A 17,300-nucleotide genomic window follows, 5' to 3' on the forward strand; every position below is an offset into this window, starting at 1 on the left:
TCCTTGTCAGAAATGCTAGAGAAGATAGCACATCGTTGGTTCTGTAATGGACAGAAATGGGCACGTGAGAGCGACTTTTACTTTTTTTTTTAACTGTTCCATCTACAAACTCAGTCAGGAAATCTGACATGTTTTAATTCCAATGGTCACTTTATGGAAGCTATAGTCTTGTTTTAATCTGACGTCTAGAATTTGATCTAGGTGGACACAACACCCCTGAACTTCTTAGTGCTAGGCCCCTTTCTAAATTTCTTGTCTGAATGGCGTGCCCAAAGTAAACTGCCTGTAGCTCAGGCCCTGAAGCCAGGATATGCATATAATTTGTACCATTGGAAAGAAAACACTTTGCCGTTTGTTGAAAAGTTAAAATAATGTAGGATAATATAACACAATAGATATGGTAGGAGAAAATCCAAAGAAAAAACAACCAGATTTGTTTTGAGAGAGAAACCATCCTCTTAGAAATGCAAGAGAAAGGTCATATTGCATGCAATTCCTTTGGCTTCTATGTAATTCCTTTGGCTTCTATGTAATTCCTTTGGCTTCTATGTAATTCCTTTGGCTTCTATGTAATTCCTTTGGCTTCTATGTAATTCCTTTGGCTTCTATGTAATTCCTTTGGCTTCTATGTAATTCCTTTGGCTTCTATGTAATTCCTTTGGCTTCTATGTCATTCCTTTGGCTTCCATGTAATTCCTTTGGCTTCTATGTAATTCCTTTGGCAGTCTATGTTCAAGGTTTCAGACTTGTAACTTCAAAAACGAATAAGAAATACAAGTTTTAGTAGAAGTACACATTCTTGGAAATGTGTGTGTGCTCGCTAGATGAAGACAGGAAGACTAAAATCAGTTTCCTATTGAACATACTTGTTTTCTGTATGAAATATTATAGTTTGATTAGATTTTAGTAAATAGAAACATATTTTAGTTAAATATTATAGTTTAATTAGATTTTAGTAAATAGAAACATATTTTAGTTAAATATTATAGTTTATTACATTTTAGTAAATAGAGGAGTAAATAGAAACATATTTTAGTTAAATATTATAGTTTGATTAGATTTTAGTAAATAGAAACATATTTTAGTTAAATATTATAGTTTGATTAGATTTTAGTACATAGAGGAGTAAATAGAAACATATTTTAGTTAAATATTATAGTTTGATTAGATTTTAGTAAAATAAAATAAATAAATAGAAACAATAGTAAACAGTAAATAGAAACATATTTTAGTTAAATATTATAGTTTAATTACATTTTAGTGGATCTGAGGAGTAAATAGAAACATATTTTAGTTAAATATTATAGTTTATTACATTTTAGTGGATCAGAGGAGTAAATAGAAACATATTTTAGTTAAATATTATAGTTTGATTAGATTTTAGTAAATAGAGGAGTAAATAGAAACACATTTTAGTTAAATATTATAGTTTGATTACATTTTAGTGGATCTGAGGAGTCAATAGAAACATATTTTAGTTAAATATTATAGTTTGATTAGATTTTAGTAAATAGAGGAGTAAATAGAAACATATTTTAGTTAAATATTATAGTTTGATTAGATTTTAGTAAAATAAAATAAATAAATAGAAACAATAGAGGAGTAAATAGAAACATATTTTAGTTAAATATTATAGTTTAATTACATTTTAGTGGATCTGAGGAGTAAATAGAAACATATTTTAGTTAAATATTATAGTTTGATTACATTTTAGGGGATCTGAGGAGTCAATAGAAACATATTTTAGTTAAATATTATAGTTTGATTAGATTTTAGTAAATAGAGGAGTAAATAGAAACATATTTTAGTTAAATATTATAGTTTGATTAGATTTTAGTAAATAGAGGAGTAAATAGAAACATATTTTAGTTAAATATTATAGTTTAATTACATTTTAGTGGATCTGAGGAGTAAATAGAAACATATTTTAGTTAAATATTATAGTTTATTACATTTTAGTGGATCTGAGGAGTAAATAGAAACATATTTTAGTTAAATATTATAGTTTGATTACATTTTAGGGGATCTGAGGAGTCAATAGAAACATATTTTGACTTGTTGAAACAAAGTTCAGGGGTAGATTTTTGGATTCCTATCTGCTGAACGAGTGGATTACTCAAACTCAGAACAACAGACCTTGTCAGCTCGGGGATTTGAACTTGCAACCTTTCGGTTACTAGTCCAACGCTCTAACCTCTAAGTTACCCGCCACCCCAACAGTGCACTAGAACTTCAACAAATTACACAATCATATACTAGACGTTAAGAATATTTTTGGAAGTAAAAACAAACTTTATTCACCGATCCTAAGGATTTTAAAATAAAAGTTCTGGGCCCGGTTCCCCAAAAGCATCTAAGGCTAACTTCATCGTTAGAACCTTCATAGAAGCATTGTTAAAGCATCATAGAAACCGTGTTTCCCAAAACCATTGTTTCTGAAGTTGCACTTGAAAACACTTGTGATTTACCGACTGCCTCAGACTACTCATAGAAGGGCGAGTTCGTCGTCAGCATTGCCGTGGGACGAGGTTTAGGGGTGCTGTGATCTTTTCAGCGGGTGCTGAGATTTCTTTGTCAAGGGGTGGGGGTGGGTGCAGAATGATTATTTTTTGCCTGTGTCAGTCCAGTGCACTATTTCTGGGATTGTTTTATTTCATTTTTGTTTTATTATAAGTAATATTGTTTATTTTTATCCAGCGGCTATGGATTAGTATTTTCTTTACAGCGTAAAAATATCTCTGTGAAACATAGAATCAAGATGTTTATCTGTCTCTTTGTGACCGCCGATAACTTCACAATGAAGTTGACTACAAATACAAAGTTGACATCAGACTTGCCTCTGCCTAGAGCCTCCAAATCACTAAGTCGGCCCCTGCTTGGAAAGACATTGTGTGTTGGATACCATTCCATTCACTCCATTCCAGACATTATTAAGAGCTGTCCTCCCCTCCCATCTCTGCTGTCAGTGGAAGGGCCTTGGATACCAGCAGGTCCAACAGGCTACCACTTGGCTGAGTTTGACATTTAACAGAGACAGAGGCTCAGCCCAAGAGAAGAGACAGAAGAGGTTCAACCCTCCCTTTGTGTTCTAGTATAAAGCTGTGGTATCCAGTGATATGAGGTAACTGGTGGCAGTACACTATAACACAATAATCCTGGGCTTCAAACCTCAATTACCATGGAGAGATGTAGTGTCCCGAGAGAGGAGACACCAGAGAGATGTAGTGAGGAGAGAAGAGACACCAGAGAGATGTAGTGAGGAGAGAAGAGACACCAGAGAGATGTAGTGCCCCTAGAGAGGAGACACCAGAGAGGAGACACCAGAGAGATGTAGTGTCCCGAGAGAGGAGACACCAGAGAGATGTAGTGAGGAGAGAGGAGACACCAGAGAGATGTAGTGTCCCTAGAGAGGAGACACCAGAGAGATGTAGTGCCCCTAGAGAGGAGACACCAGAGAGATGTAGTGCCCCTAGAGAGGAGACACCATAGAGATGTAGTGCCCCTAGAGAGGAGACACCAGAGAGATGTAGTGTCCCTAGAGAGGAGACACCAGAGAGATGTAGTGCCCCTAGAGAGGAGACACCAGAGAGATGTAGTGTCCCTAGAGAGGAGACACCAGAGAGATGTAGTGCCCCTAGAGAGAGACACCAGAGAGATGTAGTGAGGAGAGAGAAGAAACCAGAGAGATGTGGTGCCCCTAGAGAGGAGACACCAGAGAGATGTAGTGCCCCTAGAGAGGAGACACCCGAGAGATCTAGTGTCCCTAGAGAAGAGACACCAGAGAGATGTAGTGCCCCTAGAGAGGAGACACCAGAGAGATCTAGTGTCCCTAGAGAGAGACACCAGAGAGATGTAGTGCCCCTAGAGAGGAGACACGAGAGAGATGTAGTGCCCCTAGAGAGGAGACACCCGAGAGATCTAGTGTCCCTAGAGAAGAGACACCAGAGAGATGTAGTGCCCCTAGAGAGGAGACACCAGAGAGATCTAGTGTCCCTAGAGAGAGACACCAGAGAGATCTAGTGCCCCTAGAGAGGAGACACCAGAGAGATGTAGTGCCCCTAGAGAGGAGACACCAGAGAGATGTAGTGCCCCTAGAGAGGAGACACCAGAGAGATGTAGTGCCCCTAGAGAGAGACACCAGAGAGATGTAGTGCCCCTAGAGAGGAGACACCCCAGAGATGTAGTGTCCCTAGAGAGGAGACACCAGAGAGATGTAGTGCCCCTAGAGAGAGACACCAGAGAGATGTAGTGAGGAGAGAGAAGACACCAGAGAGATGTGGTGCCCCTAGAGAGGAGACACCAGAGAGATGTAGTGCCCCTAGAGAGGAGACACCAGAGAGATGTAGTGCCCCTAGAGAGGAGACACCAGAGAGATGTAGTGTCCCTAGAGAGAGACACCAGAGAGATGTAGTGCCCCTAGAGAGGAGACACCAGAGAGATGTAGTGCCCCTAGAGAGGAGACACCAGAGAGATGTAGTGCCCCTAGAGAGGAGACACCAGAGAGATGTAGTGCCCCTAGAGAGGAGACACCAGAGAGATGTAGTGTCCCTAGAGAGGAGACACCAGAGAGATGTAGTGCCCCTAGAGAGAGACACCAGAGAGATGTAGTGCCCCTAGAGAGGAGACACCAGAGAGATGTAGTGCCCCTAGAGAGGAGACACCAGAGAGATGTAGTGTCCCTAGAGAGGAGACACCAGAGGGATGTAGTGCCCCTAAGAGAAGACACCAGAGAGATGTAGTGCCCCTAGAGAGGAGACACCAGAGAGATGTAGTGCCCTAGAGAGAGACACCAGAGAGATGTAGTGCCCTTAGAGAGGAGACACCAGAGAGATGTAGTGAGGAGAGATGAGACACCAGAGAGATGTATTGCTCCTAGAGAGGAGACACCAGAGAGATGTAGTGCCCCTAGAGAGGAGACACCAGAGAGATGTAGGGCCCCTCGAGAGGAGACACCAGAGAGATGTAGTGTCCCTAGAGACGAGACACCAGAGAGATGTAGTGCCCCTAGAGAGAGACACCAGAGAGATGTAGTGCCCCTAGAGAGGAGACACCAGAGAGATGTAGTGCCCTAGAGAGGAGACACCAGAGAGATGTAGTGTCCCTAGAGAGGAGACACCAGAGGGATGTAGTGCCCCTAAGAGAAGACACCAGAGAGATGTAGTGCCCCTAGAGAGGAGACACCAGAGAGATGTAGTGCCCCTAGAGAGAGACACCAGAGAGATGTAGTGCCCTTAGAGAGGAGATACCAGAGAGATGTAGTGAGGAGAGAGGAGACACCAGAGAGATGTAGGGCCCCTAGAGAGGAGACACCAGAGAGATCTAGTGTCCCTAGAGAAGAGACACCAGAGAGATGTAGTGTCCCGAGAGAGGAGACACCAGAGAGATGTAGTGTCCCTAGAGAAGAGACACCAGAGAGATGTAGTGCCCCTAGAGAGGAGACACCTTAGAGATGTAGTGCCTCTAGAGAGGAGACACCAGAGAGATGTAGTGTCCCTAGAGAGGAGACACCAGAGAGATGTAGTGCCCCTGGAGAGAGACACCAGAGAGATGTAGTGTCCCTAGAGAGGAGACACCAGAGAGATGTAGTGCCCCTAGAGATGAGACACCAGAGAGATGTAGTGCCCCTAGAGAGGAGACACCAGAGAGATCTACTGTCCCTAGAGAGGAGACACCAGAGAGATGTATTGCCCCTAGAGAGGAGACACCTTAGAGATGTAGTGCCCCTAGAGAGGAGACACCAGAGAGATGTAGTGCCCCTAGAGAGGAGACACGAGAGAGATGTAGTGCCCCTCGAGAGGAGACACCAGAGAGATGTAGTGCCCCTAGAGAGGAGACACCAGAGAGAACTAGTGTCCCTAGAGAGGAGACACCAGAGAGATCTAGTGTCCCTAGAGAGGAGACACCAGAGGGATGTAGTGCCCCTAAGAGAAGTCACCAGAGAGATGTAGTGCCCCTAGAGAGGAGACACCAGAGAGATGTAGTGAGGAGAGAGGAGACACCAGAGAGATGTAGGGCCCCTAGAGAGGAGACACCAGAGAGATCTAGTGTCCCTAGAGAAGAGACACCAGAGAGATGTAGTGCCCTTAGAGAGGAGACACCAGAGAGATGTAGTGAGGAGAGAGGAGACACCAGAGAGATGTAGTGCCCCTAGAGAGGAGACACCAGAGAGATGTAGTGCCCCTAGAGAGGAGACACCAGAGAGATGTAGTGAGGAGAGAGGAGACACCAGAGAGATGTAGGGCCCCTAGAGAGGAGACACCAGAGAGATCTAGTGTCCCTAGAGAAGAGACACCAGAGAGATGTAGTGTCCCTAGAGAGGAGACACCAGAGAGATGTAGTGTCCCTAGAGAGGAGACACCAGAGAGATGTAGTGCCCCTAGAGAGAGACACCAGAGAGATGTAGTGAGGAGAGAGAAGACAGCCAGAGAGATGTAGTGCCCCTAGAGAGGAGACACCAGAGAGATGTAGTGAGGAGAGAGGAGACACCAGAGAGATGTAGGGCCCCTAGAGAGGAGACACCAGAGAGATCTAGTGTCCCTAGAGAAGAGACACCAGAGAGATGTAGTGCCCTTAGAGAGGAGACACCAGAGAGATGTAGTGAGGAGAGAGGAGACACCAGAGAGATGTAGTGCTCCTAGAGAGGAGACACCAGAGAGATGTAGTGCCCCCCGAGAGGAGACACCAGAGAGATGTAGTGAGGAGAGAGGAGACACCAGAGAGATGTAGGGCCCCTAGAGAGGAGACACCAGAGAGATCTAGTGTCCCTAGAGAAGAGACACCAGAGAGATGTAGTGTCCCTAGAGAGGAGACACCAGAGAGATCTAGTGTCCCTAGAGAAGAGACACCAGAGAGATGTAGTGCCCCTAGAGAGGAGACACCAGAGAGATCTAGTGTCCCTAGAGAAGAGACACCAGAGAGATGTAGTGCCCCTAGAGAGGAGACACCAGAGAGATCTACTGTCCCTAGAGAGGAGACACCAGAGAGATGTAGTGCCCCTAGAGAGGAGACACCATAGAGATGTAGTGCCCCTAGAGAGGAGACACTAGAGAGATGTAGTGTCCCTAGAGAGGAGACACCAGAGAGATGTAGTGCCCCTGGAGAGAGACACCAGAGAGATGTAGTGTCCCAAGAGAGGAGACACCAGAGAGATCTAGTGTCCCTAGAGAGAGACACCAGAGAGATGTAGTGAGGAGAGAGGAGACACCAGAGAGATGTAGTGAGGAGAGAGGAGACACCAGAGAGATGTAGTGCCCCTAGAGAGGAGACACCAGAGAGATGTAGTGCCCCTAGAGAGGAGACACCAGAGAGATGTAGTGCCCCTAGAGAGGAGACACCACAGAGATCTAGTGTCCCTAGAGAGGAGACACCAGAGAGATGTAGGGCCCCTAGAGAGGAGACACCAGAGAGATGTAGTGTCCCTAGAGAGGTGACACCAGAGAGATGTAGTGCCCCTAGAGAGGAGACACCAGAGAGATCTAGTGTCCCTAGAGAGGAGACACCAGAGAGATGTAGTGCCGCTAAGAGAAGACACCAGAGAGATGTAGTGCCCATAGAGAGGAGACACCAGAGAGATATAGTGTCCCTAGAGAGGAGACACCATAGAGATGTAGTGCCCCTAGAGAGGAGACACCAGAGAGATGTAGTGAGGAGAGAGGAGACACCAGAGAGATGTAGTGAGGAGAGAGGAGACACCAGAGAGATGTAGTGAGGAGAGAGGAGACACCAGAGAGATGTAGTGAGGAGAGAGGAGACACCAGAGAGATGTAGTGAGGAGAGAGGAGACACCAGAGAGATGTAGTGTCCCGAGAGAGGAGACACCAGAGAGATCTAGTGTCCCTAGAGAAGAGACCAGAGAGATGTAGTGCCCCTAGAGAGGAGACACCAGAGAGATGTAGTGCCCCTAAGAGAAGACACCAGAGAGATGTAGTGCCCCTAGAGAGCAGACACCAGAGAGATGTAGTGTCCCGAGAGAGGAGACACCAGAGAGATGTAGTGTCCCTAGAGAGGAGACACCAGAGAGATGTAGTGTCCCGAGAGAGGAGACACCAGAGAGATGTAGTGCCCCTAGAGAGAGACACCAGAGAGATGTAGTGCCCCTCGAGAAGAGACACCAGAGAGATGTAGTGTCCCGAGAGAGGAGACACCAGAGAGATGTAGTGTCCCTAGAGAGGAGACACCAGAGAGATCTAGTGTCCCTAGAGAGGAGACACCAGAGAGATGTAGTGTCCCGAGAGAGGAGGCACCATAGAGATGTAGTGCCCCTAGAGAGGAGACACCAGAGAGATGTAGTGTCCCTAGAGAGGAGACACCAGAGAGATGTAGTGCCCCTAGAGAGGAGACACCAGAGAGATGTAGTGCCCCTAGAGAGGAGACACCAGAGAGATGTAGTGAGGAGAGAGGAGACACCAGAGAGATGTAGTGCCCCTAGAGAGGAGACACCAGAGAGATGTAGTGCCCCTAGAGAGGAGACACCAGAGAGATGTAGTGCCCCTAGAGAGGAGACACCAGAGAGATGTAGTGTCCCTAGAGAGGAGACACCAGAGAGATGTAGTGCCCCTAGAGAGGAGACACCAGAGAGATGTAGTGCCCCTAGAGAGGAGACACCAGAGAGATGTAGTGCCCCTAGAGAGGAGACACCAGAGAGATGTAGTGCCCCTAGAGAGGAGACACCAGAGAGATGTAGTGCCCCTAGAGAGGAGACACCAGAGAGATGTAGTGAGGAGAGAGAAGACACCAGAGAGATGTAGTGAGGAGAGGTCCTTCTGTAGCTCAGTTGGTAGAGCATGGCGCTTGTAATGCCAGGGTAGTGGGTTCGATTTCCGGGACCACCCATACGTAGAATGTATGCACACATGACTGTAAGTCGCTTTGGATAAAAGCGTCTGCTAAATGGCATATATAGGAGAGAGGAGACACCAGAGAGATGGAGAGAGGAGACACCAGAGAGATGTAGTGAGGAGAGAGGAGACACCAGAGAGATATAGTGAGGAGAGAGGAGACACCAGAGAATCCCGGCAGACAGAAAGAGAAACCAGAGAGATGTAGTGTCCCGAGAGAGGAGACACCAGAGAGATGTAGTGCCCCTAGAGAGGAGACACCAGAGAGATGTAGTGCCCCTAGAGAGGAGACACCAGAGAGATGTAGTGTCCCTAGAGAGGAGACACCAGAGAGATGTAGTGTCCCTAGAGAGGAGACACCAGAGAGATGTAGTGTCCCTAGAGAGGAGACACCAGAGAGATCTATTGTCCCTAGAGAGGAGACACCAGAGAGATGTAGTGCCCCTAGATGTAGTGTCTCTAAATGTAGGGACACCATCAGCTTAAAGGGCTGTAGGGACACCATCAGCTATAAAGGCTGTAGGGACACCATCAGCTTAAAGGGCTGTAGGGACACCATCAGCTTAAAGGGCTGTAGGGACACCATCAGCTATAAAGGCTGTAGGGACACCATCAGCTATAAAGGCTGTAGGGACACCATCAGCTATAAAGGCTGTAGGGACACCATCAGCTATAAGGGCTGTAGGGACACCATCAGCTATAAAGGCTGGAGGGACACCATCAGCTATAAAGACTGTAGGGACACCATCAGCTTAAAGGGCTGTAGGGACACCATCAGCTTAAAGGGCTGTAGGGACACCATCAGCTATAAAGGCTGGAGGGACACCATCAGCTATAAAGGCTGTAGGGACACCATCAGCTATAAAGGCTGTAGGGACACCATCAGCTATAAAGGCTGTAGGGACACCATCAGCTATAAAGGCTGTAGGGACACCATCAGCTTAAAGGGCTGTAGGGACACCATCAGCTATAAAGGCTGTAGGGACACCATCAGCTATAAAGGCTGTAGGGACACCATCAGCTATAAAGGCTGTAGGGACACCATCAGCTATAAAGGCTGTAGGGACACCATCAGCTATAAAGGCTGTAGGGACACCATCAGCTATAAAGGCTGTAGGGACACCATCAGCTATAAAGGCTGTAGGGACACCATCAGCTATAAAGGCTGTATATTTTTTATACTTTGGAATTTTCTGACTTCCCTTTATATTTTTTTTATCAACCCAATAAATCCACAGTGAGAGAAATGTCCTTCCCCAAGAGCAATCAGTCTCAATAATGAATAAATGAATCCCGGAGGGTATTAACCATATGGTAATTTCTGTCTAAAATCTTCCCATTTCGGTGTGATTTAGTCGAGCAGAAGGGTTAATGGGATCACCATGTGAGCTCTGATGGACTAATATCATACAAATCATTCACTGTGATTGATGTGACCTCTATTGTGTTTCTGTGTAGTAATTTTATTAAAGCAGCGTCTTTTTATCTCTGTACACATAACATGATAGATGTATTTTGACAAACACATTTCTCATAGTTTCTGTGATCTGCCAACATGGCTAATGGCTACAGCCAAACGCCCACAAACGATTTAGTTTTCTTCTCCTCTGATTCTGGATTCCCTCTGTGGTGTTCATGACATTTTGTCAGTCGGTGATTGTCAAGCAAATAACCGTCGTTCTCACGGTAATTGACCGTGAGCCGTGAACTAAATCAGAGGGGTTAGGGTCAGACATCCTGGACAGCCCCTGAGCCCAGTTAGGGTCAGACATCCTGGACCGTCCCTGAGCCCAGTTAGGGTCAGACATCCTGGACCGTCCCTGAGCCCAGTTAGGGTCAGACATCCTGGACCGCCCCTGGGCCCAGTTAGGGTCAGACATCCTGGACCGCCCCTGAGCCCAGTTAGGGTCAGACATCCTGGACCGCCCCTGAGCCCAGTTAGGGTCAGACATCCTGGACCGCCCCTGAGCCCAGTTAGGGTCAGACATCCTGGGACAGCCCCTGAGCCCAGTGAGGGTCAGACATCCTGGGACAGCCCCTGAGCCCAGTGAGGGTCAGACATCCTGGACCGCCCCTGAGCCCAGTTAGGGTCAGACATCCTGGACCGCCCCTGAGCCCAGTTAGGGTCAGACATCCTGGACCGCCCCTGAGCCCAGTGAGGGTCAGACATCCTGGACAGCCCCTGAGCCCAGTGAGGGTCAGACATCCTGGGACAGCCCCTGAGCCCAGTGAGGGTCAGACATCCTGGACCGCCCCTGAGCCCAGTTAGGGTCAGACATCCTGGACCGCCCCTGAGCCCTGTTAGGGTCAGACATCCTGGACTGCCCCTGAGCCCAGTTAGGGTCAGACATCCTGGACCGCCCCTGAGCCCAGTTAGGGTCAGACATCCTGGACCGCCCCTGAGCCCAGTTAGGGTCAGACATCCTGGACCGCCCCTGAGCCCAGTTAGGGTCAGACATCCTGGACCGCCCCTGAGCCCAGTTAGGGTCAGACATCCTGGACCGCCCCTGAGCCCAGTTAGGGTCAGACATCCTGGACCGCCCCTGGGCCCAGTTAGGGTCAGACATCCTGGACCGCCCCTGAGCCCAGTTAGGGTCAGACATCCTGGACCGCCCCTGAGCCCAGTTAGGGTCAGACATCCTGGACCGCCCCTGAGCCCAGTTAGGGTCAGACATCCTGGACCGCCCCTGAGCCCTGTTAGGGTCAGACATCCTGGACCGCCCCTGAGCCCAGTTAGGGTCAGACATCCTGGACCGCCCCTGAGCCCAGTTAGGGTCAGACACCCTGGACAGCCCCTGAGCCCAGTTAGGGTCAGACATCCTGGACCGCCCCTGAGCCCAGTTAGGGTCAGACATCCTGGACCGCCCCTGAGCCCAGTTAGGGTCAGACATCCTGGACCGCCCCTGAGCCCAGTGAGGGTCAGACATCCTGGACAGCCCCTGAGCCCAGTGAGGGTCAGACATCCTGGGACAGCCCCTGAGCCCAGTGAGGGTCAGACATCCTGGACCGCCCCTGAGCCCAGTTAGGGTCAGACATCCTGGACCGCCCCTGAGCCCTGTTAGGGTCAGACATCCTGGACCGCCCCTGAGCCCAGTTAGGGTCAGACATCCTGGACCGCCCCTGAGCCCAGTTAGGGTCAGACATCCTGGACCGCCCCTGAGCCCAGTTAGGGTCAGACATCCTGGACCGCCCCTGAGCCCAGTTAGGGTCAGACATCCTGGACCGCCCCTGAGCCCAGTTAGGGTCAGACATCCTGGACCGCCCCTGAGCCCAGTTAGGGTCAGACATCCTGGACCGCCCCTGAGCCCAGTTAGGGTCAGACATCCTGGACCGCCCCTGAGCCCAGTTAGGGTCAGACATCCTGGACCGCCCCTGAGCCCAGTTAGGGTCAGACATCCTGGACCGCCCCTGAGCCCAGTTATCCTGGGTCAGACATCCTGGACCGCCCCTGAGCCCAGTTAGGGTCAGACATCCTGGACCGCCCCTGAGCCCAGTTAGGGTCAGACATCCTGGACCGCCCCTGAGCCCAGTTAGGGTCAGACATCCTGGACCGCCCCTGAGCCCAGTTAGGGTCAGACATCCTGGACCGCCCCTGAGCCCAGTTAGGGTCAGACATCCTGGACCGCCCCTGAGCCCAGTTAGGGTCAGACATCCTGGACCGCCCCTGAGCCCAGTTAGGGTCAGACATCCTGGACCGCCCCTGAGCCCAGTTAGGGTCAGACATCCTGGACCGCCCCTGAGCCCAGTTAGGGTCAGACATCCTGGACCGCCCCTGAGCCCAGTTAGGGTCAGACATCCTGGACCGCCCCTGAGCCCAGTTAGGGTCAGACATCCTGGACCGCCCCTGAGCCCAGTTAGGGTCAGACATCCTGGACCGCCCCTGAGCCCAGTTAGGGTCAGACATCCTGGACCGCCCCTGAGCCCAGTTAGGGTCAGACATCCTGGACCGCCCCCCTGAGCCCAGTTAGGGTCAGACATCCTGGACCGCCCCTGGCCCAGTTAGGGTCAGACATCCTGGACCGCCCCTGAGCCCAGTTGGGTCAGACATCCTGGACCGCCCCTGAGCCCAGTTAGGGTCAGACATCCTGGACCGCCCCTGAGCCCAGTTAGGGTCAGACATCCTGGACCGCCCCTGAGCCCAGTTAGGGTCAGACATCCTGGACCGCCCCTGAGCCCAGACATCCTGGGTCAGACATCCTGGACCGCCCCTGAGCCCAGTTAGGGTCAGACATCCTGGACCGCCCCTGAGCCCAGTTAGGGTCAGACATCCTGGACCGCCCCTGAGCCCAGTTAGGGTCAGACATCCTGGACCGCCCCTGAGCCCAGTTAGGGTCAGACATCCTGGACCGCCCCTGAGCCCAGTTAGGGTCAGACATCCTGGACCGCCCCTGAGCCCAGTTAGGGTCAGACATCCTGGACCGCCCCTGAGCCCAGTTAGGGTCAGACATCCTGGACCGCCCTGAGCCCAGTTAGGGTCAGACATCCTGGACCGCCCCTGGGCCCAGTTAGGTCAGACATCCTGGACCGCCCCTGAGCCCAGTTAGGGTCAGACATCCTGGACCGCCCCTGGCCCAGTTAGGGTCAGACATCCTGGACCGCCCCTGAGCCCAGTTAGGGTCAGACATCCTGGAGCCCAGTTAGGGTCAGACATCCTGGAGCCCCCAGTTAGGGTCAGACATCCTGGACCGCCCCTGAGCCCAGTTAGGGTCAGACATCCTGGACCGCCCCTGAGCCCAGTTAGGGTCAGACATCCTGGACCGCCCCTGAGCCCAGTTAGGGTCAGACATCCTGGACCGCCCCTGAGCCCAGTTAGGGTCAGACATCCTGGACAGCCCCTGAGCCCAGTTAGGGTCAGACATCCTGGACCGCCCCTGAGCCCAGTTAGGGTCAGACATGGACCGTCCCTGGACAGCCCTGACCGAGCCCAGTTAGGGTCAGACATCCTGGACCGCCCCTGAGCCCAGTTAGGGTCAGACATCCTGGACCGCCCCTGAGCCCAGTTAGGGTCAGACATCCTGGACCGCCCCTGAGCCCAGTTAGGTCAGACATCCTGGACCGCCCCTGAGCCCAGTTAGGGTCAGACATCCTGGACCGCCCTGGGCCCAGTTAGGGTCAGACATCCTGGACCGCCCCTGAGCCCAGTTAGGGTCAGACATCCTGGACCGCCCCTGAGCCCAGTTAGGGTCAGACATCCTGGACCGCCCCTGAGCCCAGTTAGGGTCAGACATCCTGGACCGCCCCTGAGCCCAGTTAGGGTCAGACATCCTGGACCGCCCTGAGCCCAGTTAGGGTCAGACATCCTGGACCGCCCCTGAGCCCAGTTAGGGTCAGACATCCTGGACCGCCCCTGAGCCCAGTTAGGGTCAGACATCCTGGACCGCCCCTGGCCCAGTTAGGGTCAGACATCCTGGACCGCCCTGAGCCCAGTTAGGGTCAGACATCCTGGACCGCCCCTGAGCCCAGTTAGGGTCAGACATCCTGGACCGCCCCTGAGCCCAGTTAGGGTCAGACATCCTGGACCGCCCCTGAGCCCAGTTAGGGTCAGACATCCTGGACCGCCCCTGGCCCAGTTAGGGTCAGACATCCTGGACCGCCCCTGAGCCCAGTTAGGGTCAGACATCCTGGACCGCCCCTGAGCCCAGTTAGGGTCAGACATCCTGGACCGCCCCTGAGCCCAGTTAGGGTCAGACATCCTGGACCGCCCCTGAGCCCAGTTAGGGTCAGACATCCTGGACCGCCCCTGAGCCCAGTTAGGTCAGACATCCTGGACCGCCCCTGAGCCCAGTTAGGGTCAGACATCCTGGACCGCCCCTGAGCCCAGTTAGGGTCAGACATCCTGGACCGCCCTGAGCCCAGTTAGGGTCAGACATCCTGGACCGCCCCTGAGCCCAGTTAGGGTCAGACATCCTGGACCGCCCCTGGGCCCAGTTAGGGTCAGACATCCTGGATCGCCCCTGAGCCCAGTTAGGGCCAGACGTCCTGGACCGCCCCTGGGCCCAGTTAGGGTCAGACATCCTGGACCGCCCCTGAGCCCAGTTAGGGTCAGACATCCTGGACGCCCCTGAGCCCAGTTAGGGCCAGACATCCTGGACCGCCCCTGAGCCCAGTTAGGGTCAGACATCCTGGAACGCCCCTGGGCCCAGTTAGGGTCAGACATCCTGGACAGCCCCTGAGCCCAGTTAGGGTCAGACATCCTGGACAGCCCCTGAGCCCAGTTAGGGTCAGACATCCTGGACCGCCCCTGAGCCCAGTTAGGGTCAGACATCCTGGACCGCCCCTGAGCCCAGTTAGGGTCAGACATCCTGGAGCCCAGTTAGGTCAGACATCCTGGACCGCCCTGAGCCCAGTTAGGGTCAGACATCCTGGACCGCCCCTGAGCCCAGTTAGGGTCAGACATCCTGGACCGCCCTGAGCCCAGTTAGGTCAGACATCCTGGACCGCCCCTGAGCCCAGTTAGGGTCAGACATCCTGGACGCCCCTGAGCCCAGTTAGGGTCAGACATCCTGGACAGCCCTGAGCCCAGTTAGGGTCAGACATCCTGGACCGCCCCTGAGCCCAGTTAGGGTCAGACATCCTGGACCGCCCCTGAGCCCAGTTAGGGTCAGACATCCTGGACCGCCCCTGAGCCCAGTTAGGGTCAGACATCCTGGACCGTCCCTGAGCCCAGTTAGGGTCAGACATCCTGGACCGCCCCTGAGCCCAGTTAGGGTCAGACATCCTGGACCGCCCCTGAGCCCAGTTAGGGTCAGACATCCTGGACCGCCCCTGGGCCCAGTTAGGGTCAGACATCCTGGACCGCCCCTGAGCCCAGTTAGGGTCAGACATCCTGGACCGCCCCTGAGCCCAGTTAGGGTCAGACATCCTGGACCGCCCCTGAGCCCAGTTAGGGTCAGACATCCTGGACCGCCCCTGAGCCCAGTTAGGGTCAGACATCCTGGACCGCCCCTGAGCCCAGTTAGGGTCAGACATCCTGGACCCCCTGAGCCCAGTTAGGGCCAGCCATCCTGGACCGCCCCTGAGCCCAGTTAGGGCCAGACATCCTGGACCGCCCCTGAGCCCAGTTAGGGTCAGACATCCTGGACCGCCCCTGAGCCCAGTTAGGGTCAGACATCCTGGACCGCCCCTGAGCCCAGTTAGGGTCAGACATCCTGGACCGCCCCCTGGAGCCCAGTTAGGGTCAGACATCCTGGACCGCCCCTGAGCCCAGTTAGGGTCAGACATCCTGGACCGCCCCTGAGCCCAGTTAGGGTCAGACATCCTGGACCGCCCCTGAGCCCAGTTAGGGTCAGACATCCTGGACCGCCCCTGAGCCCAGTTAGGGTCAGACATCCTGGACCGCCCCTGAGCCCAGTTAGGGTCAGACATCCTGGACCGCCCCTGAGCCCAGTTAGGGTCAGACATCCTGGACCGCCCCTGAGCCCAGTTAGGGTCAGACATCCTGGACCGCCCCTGAGCCCAGTTAGGGTCAGACATCCTGGACCGCCCCTGAGCCCAGTTAGGGTCAGACATCCTGGAGCCCAGTTAGGGTCAGACATCCTGGACCGCCCCTGAGCCCAGTTAGGGTCAGACATCCTGGACCGCCCTGAGCCCAGTTAGGGTCAGACATCCTGGACCGCCCCTGAGCCCAGTTAGGGTCAGACATCCTGGACCGCCCCTGAGCCCAGTTAGGGTCAGACATCCTGGACCGCCCCTGAGCCCAGTTAGGGTCAGACATCCTGGACCGCCCCTGAGCCCAGTTAGGGTCAGACATCCTGGACCGCCCTGAGCCCAGTTAGGGTCAGACATCCTGGACCGCCCCTGAGCCCAGTTAGGGTCAGACATCCTGGACCGCCCTGAGCCCAGTTAGGGTCAGACATCCTGGACCGCCCCTGAGCCCAGTTAGGGTCAGACATCCTGGACCGCCCCTGAGCCCAGTTAGGGTCAGACATCCTGGACCGCCCCTGAGCCCAGTTAGGGTCAGACATCCTGGACCGCCCCTGAGCCCAGTTAGGGTCAGGTCCAGACATCCTAGGGGTCAGACATCCTGGACCCCTGAGCCCAGTTAGGGTCAGACATCCTGGACCGCCCCTGAGCCCAGTTAGGGCCAGACATCCTGGACCGCCCCTGAGCCCAGTTAGGGTCAGACATCCTGGACCGCCCTTGAGCCCAGTTAGGGCCAGACATCCTGGGACCGCCCCTGAGCCCAGTTAGGGTCAGACATCCTGGACCGCCCCTGAGCCCAGTTAGGGGCAGACATCCTGGGACAGCCCCTGAGCCCAGTTAGGGTCAGCCATCCTGGGACCGCCCCTGAGCCCAGTTAGGGTCAGACATCCTGGACCGCCCCTGAGCCCAGTTAGGGCCAGACATCCTGGGACCGCCCCTGAGTCCAGTTAGGGTCAGACATCCTGGACCGCCCCTGAGCCCAGTTAGGGTCAGACATCCTGGAGCCCCTGATCCTAGGGTCAGACATCCTGGACCGCCCCT

Source organism: Oncorhynchus keta, chromosome 9, assembly GCF_023373465.1.
Source record: "Oncorhynchus keta strain PuntledgeMale-10-30-2019 chromosome 9, Oket_V2, whole genome shotgun sequence".
Classification (NCBI taxonomy): Eukaryota; Metazoa; Chordata; class Actinopteri; order Salmoniformes; family Salmonidae; genus Oncorhynchus; species Oncorhynchus keta.